Source organism: Aphis gossypii, chromosome 3 (assembly GCF_020184175.1).
Source record: "Aphis gossypii isolate Hap1 chromosome 3, ASM2018417v2, whole genome shotgun sequence".
Taxonomy (NCBI): Eukaryota; Metazoa; Arthropoda; class Insecta; order Hemiptera; family Aphididae; genus Aphis; species Aphis gossypii.
Window position 1 is genome coordinate 19,495,780 of NC_065532.1, and position 14,980 is coordinate 19,510,759.

Genomic DNA, 14,980 nt, shown 5'->3' on the forward strand with positions numbered 1-14,980 from the left:
GTTTCTTTTTAATACTGTTGAGTTTTGAACTCCAAAACCTACCCGTTAAATTGCCCATCGTCGTTATCTTACAATTCGATTTACACATGCCGATTATCTCAAGTTATTGAGAAAATGGACGTGACTACTACTACTAATACTATCATTATAATAATATTCTTACAACATCACTTAAAATAACACATAAAACAAAACACTTAATTGCAAAGTTTGGGTTTCGTTTGAAATATTTTAGTAGTATAATATGATATTAGACAATATTATGATCTACTGTTGTTTTATGATTAAAATGTCTAAGAATTCAAGACAGTAAAAGTACTAGAAAACGAGTTAAACCAGTCATAATATTATGATAGCCCAACGGGTATTAGAAAAATAGATTAATTAATGAATCGAATATCTTCTTTCTTTTTTTTTTTATAAAGTAGACAACTTTATGTATATATAAAAAAAATATTTTTAGTCATACCTAATATAAAAATCTGTTTCATTTCTATTTGATTTTATTTAAAATCTAAATTATTTTTATTTTTAATCAATAATTAATGCTTCATAATATTCATTTTTGACATTTTATTTATTTAATTTAAATAGATTACTATGTATTTACAACGTATGAAAAGTTAATTAAAAAAAAAAAAAAATGATCATTTGAATATATTTAGATATTAAAACGTATTTATTGGTAATAGTATTTTAGCAATATACATATTATATTACCTAATCACTCTATTATATTGAAAGTTAACTTTTCATATACACTTTATGTACATTTTAAGTTCAAACCATTAAAGATTTTTAGAAAATGTTATGATTAAGTATCATATTTTACACCAGTACCAAAGTTATATAACTGAACGAACACAAAAACTATCTTTTATTATTAAAATTATTGTTGTATACTGAACAACTTATGTTCTTGTTTAATAGTCACATTTTTTATTAAGACGTAATAACGTTATTAAAAAAAAAACTTCCTATAAAAACAAAAATAAAATAAAACCGTAGAGTAATCAAAATATACTTTCTATAAAGCACTCAGTATATTGGATAACTCGTGTCAGCAAAGTATTTAATGGCATATTATTACTTTACATTTTGTAGCAATGGTAAATCGTTGCTTGAAAAACGATTGATAGTGAAGTTCAAATCACTACGTTTACTATAGAATATTTACAAAATTTTTACTTCAAATTAGATAGGTATTCATAACAATTTTATATATTAGAATATATTGGATAGGTACCATAAATAAATATATTTTAATGATAATTTTATGTAAATCTAAATGTCTAAGTGATCACTAAGTTCAAAGTCGTTATATTATTTTTTTTAAAAAAAAATGTATTTCAATAAATATGAACAAACTAAAAACGAAATACAATCAATACGAATTTTTTTAAAACAAATAATGATAAAGTTTATTTTTATGAACAAGTTTAAATGAGTTTTTTTTATGTAAAAATAATTAATTACAGTATACTAATATTGGTTAGGTTTTTTTTGATCTAAAAATACAAAGAAGTAATAAATAGAGGCAAGTGTGTGCACGTTAATATGCATTTAAATATAATACGAGATGTGAGTATTGATCGATACAAATATAAATGGTTAAAAGTGTAATCTAAAAATATTAAAAACATAAATAATGATGCTGATTTTAACAATTTCTTGTATAGAATGTGGAAAATTAACGATGATATATCGTAAATGTTAATCCGTAAGTGATTTACAAAGTTACAACAGTGAGATTAACAAATTATAATGGCATTCTAGTTTCTACCACTGTTTGCTTGTAACATAATTTAAGTTTATGAACTTTTTATTGATTATAACAAAGATTCTTTGAACATTGAATGAAATAAATTGCATTACTTTATTGTAATATTGTGCAAATACTATAGATAGACAATTTATTGTTTTGATTTAGATAATTGATTAGAATTGAATATAATTTTTGGTAAGCTAAACAATAAAGATAAAAATGTGTTCTAGATATATTTTAGTGCTATTAAAGCTAAAAACAATCATCCACGGCATTCACATTTTGCTGTCGAGTTATTTTATTTATTCAATAGTTAGTAGATGATGAATTTTTATCCATAAACTAAAAAATTAAAAAATAACTTTATCTCACGAAATCTAATGAGTGGTTATGATTACGCACAAACACTTCTGGATATTAAGTCCGTTTTTGCGTTTACTACCACCATTAAGTGGCATAAATTCATAACTCACTTCTGAACGCACCACAATTATAATTAACCAAATAGGCGTGCAACCCTTTCTCTGCCCTATCATTTTTTTTGCCATGGAAAATATATAACATGATATGAATCTAGTAGGAACAGTACCTAAACATATAACAATTTCTAGCCTAATGGTTTAAAAATCTTTAATTCATTAACATCTAAGTAATTAATTGATTAAAAGTTATGAGATACTCTGAAGTCTTGATTTTTTTCTGTTTGTACTACAAATGATTACCTATATAATAATATATTCGATACAAACTTTACTACATTTATTTGACTGATTTCATTTACACTTTATGTGATGTTATATAAAATAAATACTATTTTATATAGAAGTGTACTAGGTATACATACTAATTATGTAATAATTATATGTATTATAATATACAATATTTTAAATCTTATTTGTCACATCAATATGCATTAAACTCTGTTATATACATATATATTTTAAACAAAACATTTATTTGCACTGTTTGTGATTTTTCTAGTATAAACGTGAAACAAAAAAAGTACACTAATATCAGTTATTGTGCAATTAGAGTTTTTTTTATAAATTAGAGTTATTATAATAGTAGATAATTATGCTATTTATATACTTTTATTTTTTTACGTATCGGAGGTATCAACTAAAAATCCATACTAACAACTGGTTTAGGACATTGGTTACACCAATATTTCATAATCAGCAAATGACAAACTCATCCCTCGTTACTAATATATGGATGAAAATCTGCAGTACCTACAAGCAAAATTAGTTTAACCAAAACTACCAACTACATTGTTAAACGACTAATCCTTTGTATGTGGTTGAATTAAATGGCTCTATAATGAATGAAATAAATAATTTCCCACAGAGCATCTTGGTTAGGACCTAAGATAAAAGTGACTGGTTATTTAAATCGCAAAATTATTATTCACGAACACTTAGTGTCTGCATAATTAGGGTACAAGGTACTCAATTAAGTTCATCCATCACTTCTAAAACGTATAATATGTTTCGTTGTTTAAGAACACATATTAAAAGATTTCTACTCTCTACGTAGTATACATTTTATTATTTTATGAAAAATTGTCTCATAACAATATAAATGTGTATGTCTAATTGATAATTTGTATTTAAGAAATTATACAATAATTAATGCTAAAATAATATTATAGATTTATAATTATATGTTATAAAATGATTATCTGATTGAAGCTGTATAATTGATGTAATGTTGTATGTCTTATATAGTAATATAAACCTATAATATAAATTTATGATGTAAAATTTTATATCAATTCAAAATTTATTTGATTTACATTAAGAATTAGGTTTTATTTTCTTGAAATTGTTAAGTAAACACACGGTATAAGTTTGATATTTCTAGAAAAAAATATTACTTATTTATATTTGGTTTGTGTGATGTTTAAACCATAAAATAGCAGTGATATAAAATCAATGAATTATTCAAAGTCTACATACAATCAACACCTACTTTACAGCAGCATGAGTTTTTTTTATTAATTTTCTCTATTATATTTTTGTACTTTATTCACTTCAAATAAAAAATGTTTTATACTTTAGATTCTGAACGAAGTGATGAATGTATTTTCTTTTGTATGATATACATTTGTAAATACTAAATAATATCAATACCTTATTACTTGTGTATTTATTTATGATATATAATCACAAATAAGTAGATTAAGCAAATTAATGCGTGAAACACTTATATTTAAATTTAAAAATAACCAAAGAAGTACCAGAGAAGTAAAAGTTATGTATGGGACGATAAAAAAAATGTTATCACACTTTAAACTTTTTCTATGTTTCATATAATTTAAGTTTTTGTAGAGAATAGTTCAATATAATAATAATAATAACTTTCTTGGTAACATAATTCATTATATTATTAGTACGTGTGTCACAGCCGACCGATACACACGTGTGTTACCGTCAGTCGCTTATCGCATTTTTAGCTTCCGATAGCAACTACGAGAACTTCACCGCAATTAAGAAGGTATGCTCTTTAATTACGGCCCCCCTTAACCAATTAGGCATAGCACTCACGAGTCCATCCGACATGTCGGACGACCCTGATATCAACACACCTCTTTCCAAACCAAAATCATCACAGCCAGACACGCAAAAAACCTTCGCCGAAACAACCGCAAATGTCTCCTTCCCGAAAAAAGACCAAGCTATAATTTTCAACACAATCCAAGATGTACCACAGATAGAATACATCAAAGCTTTCAGCTCACTTACGCCACCAAACAATATAAAATTCGCATCTCGAGTGTCGAACAATAGGTTCTGTATATACTTCGCAAACAAAAACATCGTCGAGCAAATCATAGCAAAACAACATTACATAACAATAAACAACACCGAAATACCGTATCGCCGCCTTATCAACCCAGCCAAGCGCATAATACTATCCAATGTCCAACCGATAATCCCACACGACATAATCGCTAAAGCAATTAACAATCTTTCAATTAAAATGCTATCACCGATTACGTTCATGAAGGCCGGTTTTACTAACGACGAGTTCGGTCACATAGGCAGCTTCAGACGCCAACTATATATACACCCTGAGCACAGTGATAAAATTCCGAGCTCGATTCTATTACAATTTGATCAAACGGAATATCGTATATTTTTATCGGATGACACTGTGACATGCTTTTCGTGCAAACAAACGGGCCACACTTCAAACCACTGTAAAAATACACCAGAATATAATGCCGCACCAACTCTCGGCAACAATCCTAAAAAGATCATGGACACCAACGATCAGACAACCCAAAACACAGATAGCTCCCCCACCCCCATGGATATACCACACAATGATGAAAACCTCAAGGAAACAACAACCAACCCACCAGTCACACAGGAACCACCCGCCCAGGAAAAAAGATCCGCACCATCAACATCTAGCTCCAGCTGCCAGGATACCACGTCTATCGCAAAAACCCCACCTAACCTAACCGATTCAACACCTCCCCAAACAGAAATCGTAAAGACACGGACCACCAACGGTACACTCGAAACCAAATTAAAAGAATCAGCCAAAAACCCACAACCCCCTCATAAAAAACCAAAACGCACAAACTCGATCGAGCAGATAATAATGAAACTAGATGAAGCGTTACTCCCTGCAAAAAAGACTTTTGAAAATATCCCAAACCTGAAAATCAACTACAATCAATTTAAATACATTATTGAAAACACACTTTCCGAGCCAAACCCCTCCCACATCGTAGAGAAATTCAACATCACAACCATGGAAATGATTGTAATTATCGACACGGTTCGCCCGAAAATTAATAACCTTAGCATCAAGAACAGACTCACGAGACTTGTTAATTCACTTCTCTCGTCTCTTTCAGCTGACCCCACCGACACTCCCATATCACAACAACAATAATCCACAAATAGCCAACCACCACTTTTATAATATAGTATCTACAATGAAGAACCTAAACATACTACAGTGGAATATAAATAGTTTTAACAAAAAACGTCACGATATACAATTAATTATACAAAAATATTCACCCATGTGCATTGGCCTCCAAGAAACAAACCTAAAAAACGACAAAATACCTAGCATTAAGAACTACAAAATCTTTTATGCTAACCGCCCAGACTGTACTCGGGCCAGCGGAGGCGTCGCCTCCCTAATACACTCCGACTACCCCAGCGTACAGATCCCAATCCAGTCAGACCTTGAAGTTATCGCGGTCCAGGTAACACTGGAATTCAAAATCACAATATGTAACATATACATTCCAAACCAAACACCCTTCAAAACATCCGACCTAGACAACATCATCACTCAACTACCCAAACCCTTCATTCTATTCGGGGACTTCAATAGCCATAGTGTCCTTTGGGGATCTGAAAAAACGGACACCCGAGACAAATCAATCGAAAAAATTCTAGATAGTGACTCAATAGCACTCCTCAACAATGGCCAACCAACTAGGCTCAACCCTTCAAATGGCACTTTCTCTGCAATTGACCTGTCTATCTCAAGTTCATCGCTAGCCCAAAGAATTTCTTGGTCAGTTTTACAGGAGATATACGACAGCGACCACCTACCGATCCTTATGACTATGCTCTCCACCAAGACTATATCTACATCCTCCACCCCCAGATGGTTGTTAAAAAACCCAGATTGGGGATTCTTTTCCAACCTAGTTGACACTTTCATGCTGGAGAACCCACAGTCGGATTCCACCTCAATTGACGATGATATCACGTTTATCTCCGACTCCATTACCAGGGCCGCAGAAATTTCAATAGGTAAATCCACAAACCCGCGTAAGAAGAACCAAGTACCCTGGTGGAGCGATGAAATAAGGGACTCAATTAAAAAAAAGAACTTAGCACTTAAAACATTCCAAATCTCAAAAAGCTCCTCTGACCATATAAAACTGAAACAGCTCAGAGCTAAAACCCGTTACCTTGTTAAAAGCGGCAAGGCCAAATCTTGGAAACTGTTCTCCTCCGGTCTGGGGCCCCAGGCGGACCCATCCACAATTTGGCGCAGAGTAAGGGCAATCCACGGTCACCCCAAGAATCATCGCATACAGATCATGAAAGACACAGAATTATGTACTGATCCCGACGAAATACCCAACCTCTTTGGTGAACTCTTCTATCTAAATAGTTCGGACGAAAACTACAATGCAACGTTCCTTAATAACAACATCCACATGAGAAACCAACACTATACATCCTGCATTAACCCCAATCTAGACGAGCAGATAAAACTCAACTCCCCAATCCAACTAGCTGAAATGGTCAGAGCTACATCAAAATGCACTAGTCTCGCTCCAGGACCAGATGGGATACCGTATTGCTTCATCCATAACCTACCCATTTCCGCCCTGGATTCAATTATCATGGTATTCAATAAAATATGGTCATCCGGAGCAATACCAAAAAAATGGAAACACTCTATAGTCATCCCGATACCCAAACCAAACAAAAACAAATTCGAAACCAAATCATATAGACCAATATCACTCCTCAATACCATGGTTAAAGTATTGGAAAAAATCATCGACTCCAGACTTAGATGGTTTCTGGAAAAAAACAATCTGCTAGATCCTCGCCAGAATGGCTTTCGTAGACATAGAAGTACAAGCAACACACTACATGATATACAAGCGGAAATCCATTCCACTCTCGAAACGAAACAAGTGATGGGCCTCATAGCCCTCGACATATCCAAAGCTTACGATACTGCATGGCGTCCTCGCATATTAAAAATCCTGTCAAATATCATATCTATCGACAAATTATTCAATTTCATAAAGAACTTCCTGACCGACAGAACCTTTCAAGTTAGGTGCAACGGTAAATCGTCCAAATTATACACACAACACAACGGCGTACCCCAAGGTTCCACTCTATCGGTATCTTTATTTCTTCTAGCAATCAACGATATACCACAAGCTATAGCACCCCCCGTAAAATGTACACTGTTCGCTGATGACTTCAACCTTTTCTGTAGAAGCATCAGTCCCAAGACAACTATAACACACTTGCAGGACACGCTAACGGCACTACAGGACTGGTCACTTGTATCTGGTTTCTCCTTTTCGGTTGAAAAATCCCAGTGCACTTTTTTCACCAATAAAAGAAACATTGGTACCACCACTATAACAATGAACAACATACCCATCCCCATCAAAAAGTCCATAAAAATATTAGGTATACTGTTCGACTCAAAAAACACATGGATACCTCATCTCAAGGCTATCCGAAAGGAGTCGCTCATAAGAATCAACACGCTAAAATGCTTCGCTCACAAGTCATGGGGTAGCCACTCTTCCAGCCTACTACAAATATATAAGGCACTCATCCTATCCAAGCTCGAATACAATTCTTTTCTGTTCATAAAAGCTAAGACATCTGCACTCAAAATGTTAGACACCGTTCACAACACGGGCTTAAGACTAGTCACAGGAGCTTTTCGCTCCAGCCCAATTCCTAGCGTCCTCAACATAGCCGGAGTCGCACCACTCGACATCAGGAGGGTACAAAGCACCATGTTGCTTGCAGTTAGACGCACCCAAAACAATCTCAGAGTATCGAAACAAATCACGGACTTCCTAGATGATACCCATTTCCCGCACTCAGATGTTATTAAAAATGAAATCCCTCTGACGGCCCCTTGGCTATTCAACAACTATGTAAACAGCGAACTTAGCGAACTAGTTAAGAATGACACCCCACCCATAGTCTTTAACCAACACCTACAATCAATCACCTCCGATCTCTGTGACCACACTGAAATATTCACCGACGGCTCCAGAACTGATAACGGCGTTGGAGCCGCAGTAGTAGTTAAAGACCACGTATCAATGCTAAGACTCCCCAATTTCTGCTCAATATACTCAGCGGAAGCAACGGCAATTTCTTACGCCCTAGACCTCATCAAAACAAGACGCATACTCAAAGCAGCTATCCTAAGCGACTCGCTAAGTTCTTTAAGGAGCATCCAAAACCCCTTCACTCCGAATGAAATCGCCAGAAAAATTCAGAACCAACTGCATAACCTCACAAATTCCGGATACTCCATAATCTTGATATGGATACCCAGCCACAGTCAAATCACGGGAAACGAGAGAGCCGATGAAAATGCTCGCCAAGCAATAACATCCCCGGACGCTATAAAACTTAATGTCTTTACTCTACACGACGCTAAATCTCTAGCTAAAACAATCACAAGCAACATATGGCTTCGGGCTTGGAGACTAGGTTCTACAAAACTAAACGAGATCAAACACACCACCCTAACATGGCCCTCTCCTTCGAACACATCCAGGAAAATAGAAACGGCAATCAACAGATTGCGAATAGGGCACTCATCGTTAACCCACCAACATCTGATGAAGAAGGAAGACCCCCCTATTTGTACAAGCTGCGGCACACAGCTCACAATCAAGCATATTATATCTGAATGCCGCCAATTTGAGAGAGAAAAACGGGAAGCAGGAATTTCATACATTCTCGCCGAAGCACTTCAGCCAGCCAACATTCAAAACATGATATCATTTATAATCAATTCTAATTTAATTAACCTTCTGTAAAATAATATGTGTATTAATATTAAGCAATTATCTTCCAATATAACATTTCCAATGTAACCCCATAAATTTGTAGTAGCCAATGGCCCTAGATGCCGAGGCTTTATTAATAATAAAAAATAAAAAAAAAAAAAAAAATTCATTATATTATTATTTCAACTATTTTGTTATTACATTAATGTATGCATTAAATTACGATGTTCATATTCACTTGGAGAGGACTAAAAAAAAAATTAACGCTTTAATAATGAATAAGTGTAATAGTATAATATTATAATATAATAGCTAGTGATATAGGCTAAATTAAGTATTTTAGGGTAGTACCCATAATTATCATTTTTTGACCTCGTGCTTTATACGTTATCTGTTTCATCCATGTATATATTATAATATATTATAACTATAATATTATATATAGATGGTTGTGCGGTATGAATACAAAACACAATTAATTGTAAGATAGGTATTTAACTTACAAAAATTATCAATATCGCTAATATATAATACACTGAAGTGGCGTTACTGGACTCACTCAACCCGTCAAACTCTGTTAAAATGTATTATTTGTATTAGGTACTTATTGTACTTTTGTTATATACAGTTTGTAAATATTTACTTCGTTTACTTAATAATATATATTATATTATTATCATATATGTTTTTAGTATAAAAGTACACTCAAATTTATCCGAACCATACAGTTTATACTTCTAAAATTTGCAATTATATACTGATATACACCATTGCTATATATTTATATACATCGTGGCTCACGCTATATCTATAGACTTAAACACATGGTATTATGTATTAGAATTGAAAAGTCATTATATTATCATTAAGCGTATAATATTTTTCAAAAATTATAACGTAGGTATACAATTATGAAATACCTACTTAAAAAAAAAACATTTAATGCAGAAAAATGATTGAAGTTTCAAAAATATATTTTATCAATAGATTATGCATGAAATATAAATTATAAAATTAATTTAGGCCACTCTAAGCGTGAACATTTCTAAAACGAGTGTAATTACATTCTATGTCAATATTCTATTGAGTTAAGTTTTCATTGTTATTTATATATTAGTTTTATACTAATAATTATTTTCATATTGTGAATGATTTTGACATAAATATCAAAACATCACATACCTATATCATATAAAAACTGTTCATTATACCAATTATACTACCTACTATTTGTACTGTCATTTTATACTCAAGATAAACAAGTTATTTACTGTTATAACAAAATATTATATTATTCAAAACCCTAAAGACGCATTTCTTTAAGAATTGTAACTGGGTTTGCCAATTTAAATATTTAAATAAATAAATAAATATTAGGTCGTTAAGAACAGTATATTTTGTCAACAATCGATTAAATATATATATAATATTTAAGAAGCATTTATAATCTTTTTGAAATAAGTAATTAATTGACAATATTTCCTAAAATATAAATTATAAGTACAATGTGACTATTTTAAGTAGCTGTAATTTTTATAATAGTAGAAAAATTCCTTAAACTGATCTACGTTCAAAAATAAGTCATAAATTTTATGGATGCGGTTGTGGTGATAAAATATAATTAACATTTCAAACTATGAATTTAAAGCGTGTAGAAACATGAATATAACTATATTGTATTATATATAAGCACTGTGCAAACTGATAGTCATAATTTTTTGGAAAATGTATACTTAACTACTATAAACAATATATTGTATATCTGTCAACCTATAAATGGTATATGTCCGATTGATTAGACATTCAGTTTGAATCTAAAATGAATATTAATAACAAGCTAATATTTAGAATAAACGCTTTTTAAAATTATGAAACTGTTAACAGATTTTTTTTAGAATATTTATAATTTATACATTGCATGATAAATTAATATTTTCATAAAGTACATTTTTATTCTTTTGAATTATTTCATGAAAAGAAAATACTATTAATTGATAGAACCCAAACACAAAATTTTAATTTGAAATCCACAAGTTAAAATAGCGGAAATCTAATACATTAACTTATTGGTAATGTCGTATAATATTTAAACAAAATGATTTGTATAAACTATTATATACAAAGCAAACTTATTTTTATCATTATAAATACAAGCTTTTGTTTGTAATTATATAATGTATTTTATTCTAAGTGATATGATAGTCTGTTATTTTTAAATAGTATTACTTGTTAACTGGATTTGTTTGTTTTGACAATCTAATTTGGTGCAATCAAACCTGAAACAATAAATAAGTAATTAAATATGAATTTATATAATTTTAATAAATATTTTATAATTTAGAATATTTTAATAATATTAATTTATTGTAATTTTTATCCAATATTTTAAGTGAGTGTGATTATATTATGTAACCTATTATTGAGACCATACATTGAATCGTAAAACATAATATGGTTTTCTGATTAAAAAAAAATAATAATTTTGTTATTATAATAATATAGCTCATAATCATTTAAAATTGTAATACCTAAAATACAATAGTTCATTTAAAAAATATATACATAAAATAAAGTTTCTTTCGTATAAAATGCAAATTCGTTTAGGTGTAAAATAATTTTTTCAACGAATAGACATTTTCATGATGTAAATTTTGTATATCAAAAATTAAACAAATTAAAAAAAATATTTCAACATTTATATAGTTTGCAAAATATTTTTTGGTATGGGTACGTTTTATTACAAATCAACAGTTTAAAATGAATAAAACACGTTTTCAAGTAAAAATTAGTTTTATAATTTTAAGCTTATAATATTTTCAATATAATACATTGAAAGAGCTAGGTACTGATAATTATAATTTATAAGTTGTAAGTTTATAACTAAGTATATAATATAATATGATCAATAAGCTTAAAAAATAAACGATGTTTTTTTACAACTGTTATATTATTTTCGTATATAAAATAGTTTTATGTGAGTCTTAAAGGTAGTAAACATTTATTAGGTACCTATGTAAAAGATAAGTAGGTATAATATAAATAAATGTACTCGTTTTTCGAAATATTAAAAGGATACAACCACTTTACTTAAATGCCATCAGAGCATCATTTCCTAAGAGACATATTTCTTTTCATTACACGTACACTAGTATATTTTTTTCGTTAAAATACATGAAACACAATAATATTTACGGATAATCGTTAAACTCATGACTAAAAACTAACACATTTCATTGGTGCTCGTAGGTGTTGGATGTATAAAATATTAATATTACTCAGCGCTCTCCTGACACTTAAGAACCCGACAGACTAAATTACTTAATACGTCTAAAATGAATCAAACCCAATCCAAAAGAATATAAAATTCATGTGGGTGCAAACACACGCAGGTTTAATCACAGAGAAATCTTTATAATTTCTATAGAATACCAAAATATATATGAAATAATCTCTACAAACCGAGTAATCTAGAAGATTTTCTCAAACAGCACCTAAATCCTTAATCTTTTAACTAAAATGAACATTGTAAATAAATTCTAAGTAATACAACACTCTAGTCCAAAGATTTCATACATTTCTTACCTAGTAGTACTTTTATAAAATATATATTTTATGTCTAAATTGTTCCGGTGCATTTTATATGACTTAAATATAAAAAAAGATTCGTTTTTGATATTGATAGAGCATTTTATAATAAAACCGTTGTATCAGTCGTTAGGTATACTATATTATTATTTATTAATATTGTATATATATATACATATATAATTATTTTTTTTTTTTGCTTACGGTAACATCTTATTTCTATAACACTTAAATAACGTTCAATATTTTTGCTGACATTTCATTAATTAGTGTAAAAACTTATTTTAGCATATAAAAGTCAGGAACAAGTTTAGAATATACAAATATTTTTAAATTCAAAGAAGTAAGCACAGAAAACATTATCGACATAAAGTACTATAACCATTAACCAATTAACCATAGATATATTTAAATCAAATTCATAACAAAAAAAAAATAAAAATTAATAAATACAGAAAAGTTTCTCTCATATTATACTCATATGTTTAAATAATATGAACGTCTTATAATTTGTTATTTCGTTTAAATTTAGATATGTAATAATACAAGTTTAATGTAATAAATTATTTAATAAATAAAATAAAATAATAAATAAACAAATTAAAATATATGCTCCAGATAAAAATTAGTTTTCTTTTAAAAGTAAGGTAATTATTATTTCTATGTAAAAGTTTATATTGCATAACAAGGTTAAATAAGTGTCATTTTATTTGTATTTGTTATTTATTTGTTTTCGTTTAATTATTTGTCAACAAAAGCAATAAATTATATAATTATTAAAGTGTGAATTTTCAAAAGTAAAAATTATGTTGTTTCAATACATATATTTTCAGTAAGTTATTAAAATTAAAACTGTTAGAAAAACTATATAGATAAATTAATTTTGAAAATGTGTGATTATAAGTATTAAGAATTTCAAATTACCTATAAAATTAAACAATATAATATAAACTATACAGTATACAGTATTTCTTACAGCATGCTCCGCTCATTTTTTTTTTAATCTTAATTGTGATAATTTTATTTTTATTTTAAGTTGTAGAGTTTTTAATTATATGACTTAATAATAACCATTTTTCAAATCAAGCAATGTTTTTTTTTTTTTTTTTTAATTCATGTGCTTACATTTTAAAAACATAATTACTACGAATATTTTCTAATATCTCAATATTAATAATTATACTAAAGAATATTGCTTAATAATAATTATATAAAACTATAAAATATACGTAATATTTAATCTAGTAAATACTCAATGGCGTATTTAGGATTTATTTTATGAAGGAGATATGACTAAAATAGTTTTTCTCCCTCCTCTCAAAATACATGAAGATACTAACAATATTTCTTGTAACTTCACACCTAATATAAATTATGTATAGGTAGGGTTTTGATTTTAAAGCATAATAAGCAACAAAAAAGCACACGATTGTTTTAAAAATGCAAAAAAGAAGCATTTTTATTTTTTTTAAAAAAAGCATAACTAAAAATGAACATGAACTAGTTAAAAAAATGAATTAAAAAATTTGGAATATTAATTTAAATTAAAAAAAAAATAACAGCATACCATGTATTTCCCTAGATTTGCAGTAGTGAAACTTACTCTATCGCCCGAAAAAATATTTTTGTACATAGAAAACGACTAAAAAATACTAGAGGTTTCAAATTACAAAACTAAATCTTAAATTTTGAAAAAATCGATATCGATGTCACAAGCATACTGAGTATAGGTACTGCAGACTATATGCAAATCGATAATCTATATGTTTAATATATTTAATAAATAAGCTGATAACGAAAATAATAGGTAATAATCCAATATTACCATTGAGTGCGCATTCTGGGTTTTTAAATTTCTTATTAATTAATTTGTATCTATAACAATAGCACAATAAACATTAAATATCCACAGATGAAATATTTAAAAAAAAAAAAAAAAAAAACAATAAAAAGGCAAAAAAAAAGCATTTACATAAAAAAGTAAAAGAAAAAAATTGGTTAATTTGGAATCAGAATGACGTGAAACGAACTTATGTATAAAAATTAGATCTCTTATCTCGTATATAAAAAAC

At 29.2% G+C, this 14,980-nt stretch overlaps 1 protein-coding gene across 2 annotated transcripts in view; it reads right to left on the reverse strand.

Moving 5' to 3' along the window:
- The window catches only part of LOC114126390 (neuropeptide CCHamide-1 receptor-like), a 123,775-nt gene that overhangs the window by 62,994 nt on the left and 45,801 nt on the right, over positions 1-14,980 (reverse strand). For both annotated transcript variants that reach the window (XR_007604865.1, XR_007604864.1), the window contains exon 2: positions 11,550-11,599. The gene's annotated coding sequence lies outside the window, so the exon portion shown is untranslated. The remainder of the gene's footprint in view (positions 1-11,549; positions 11,600-14,980) is intronic.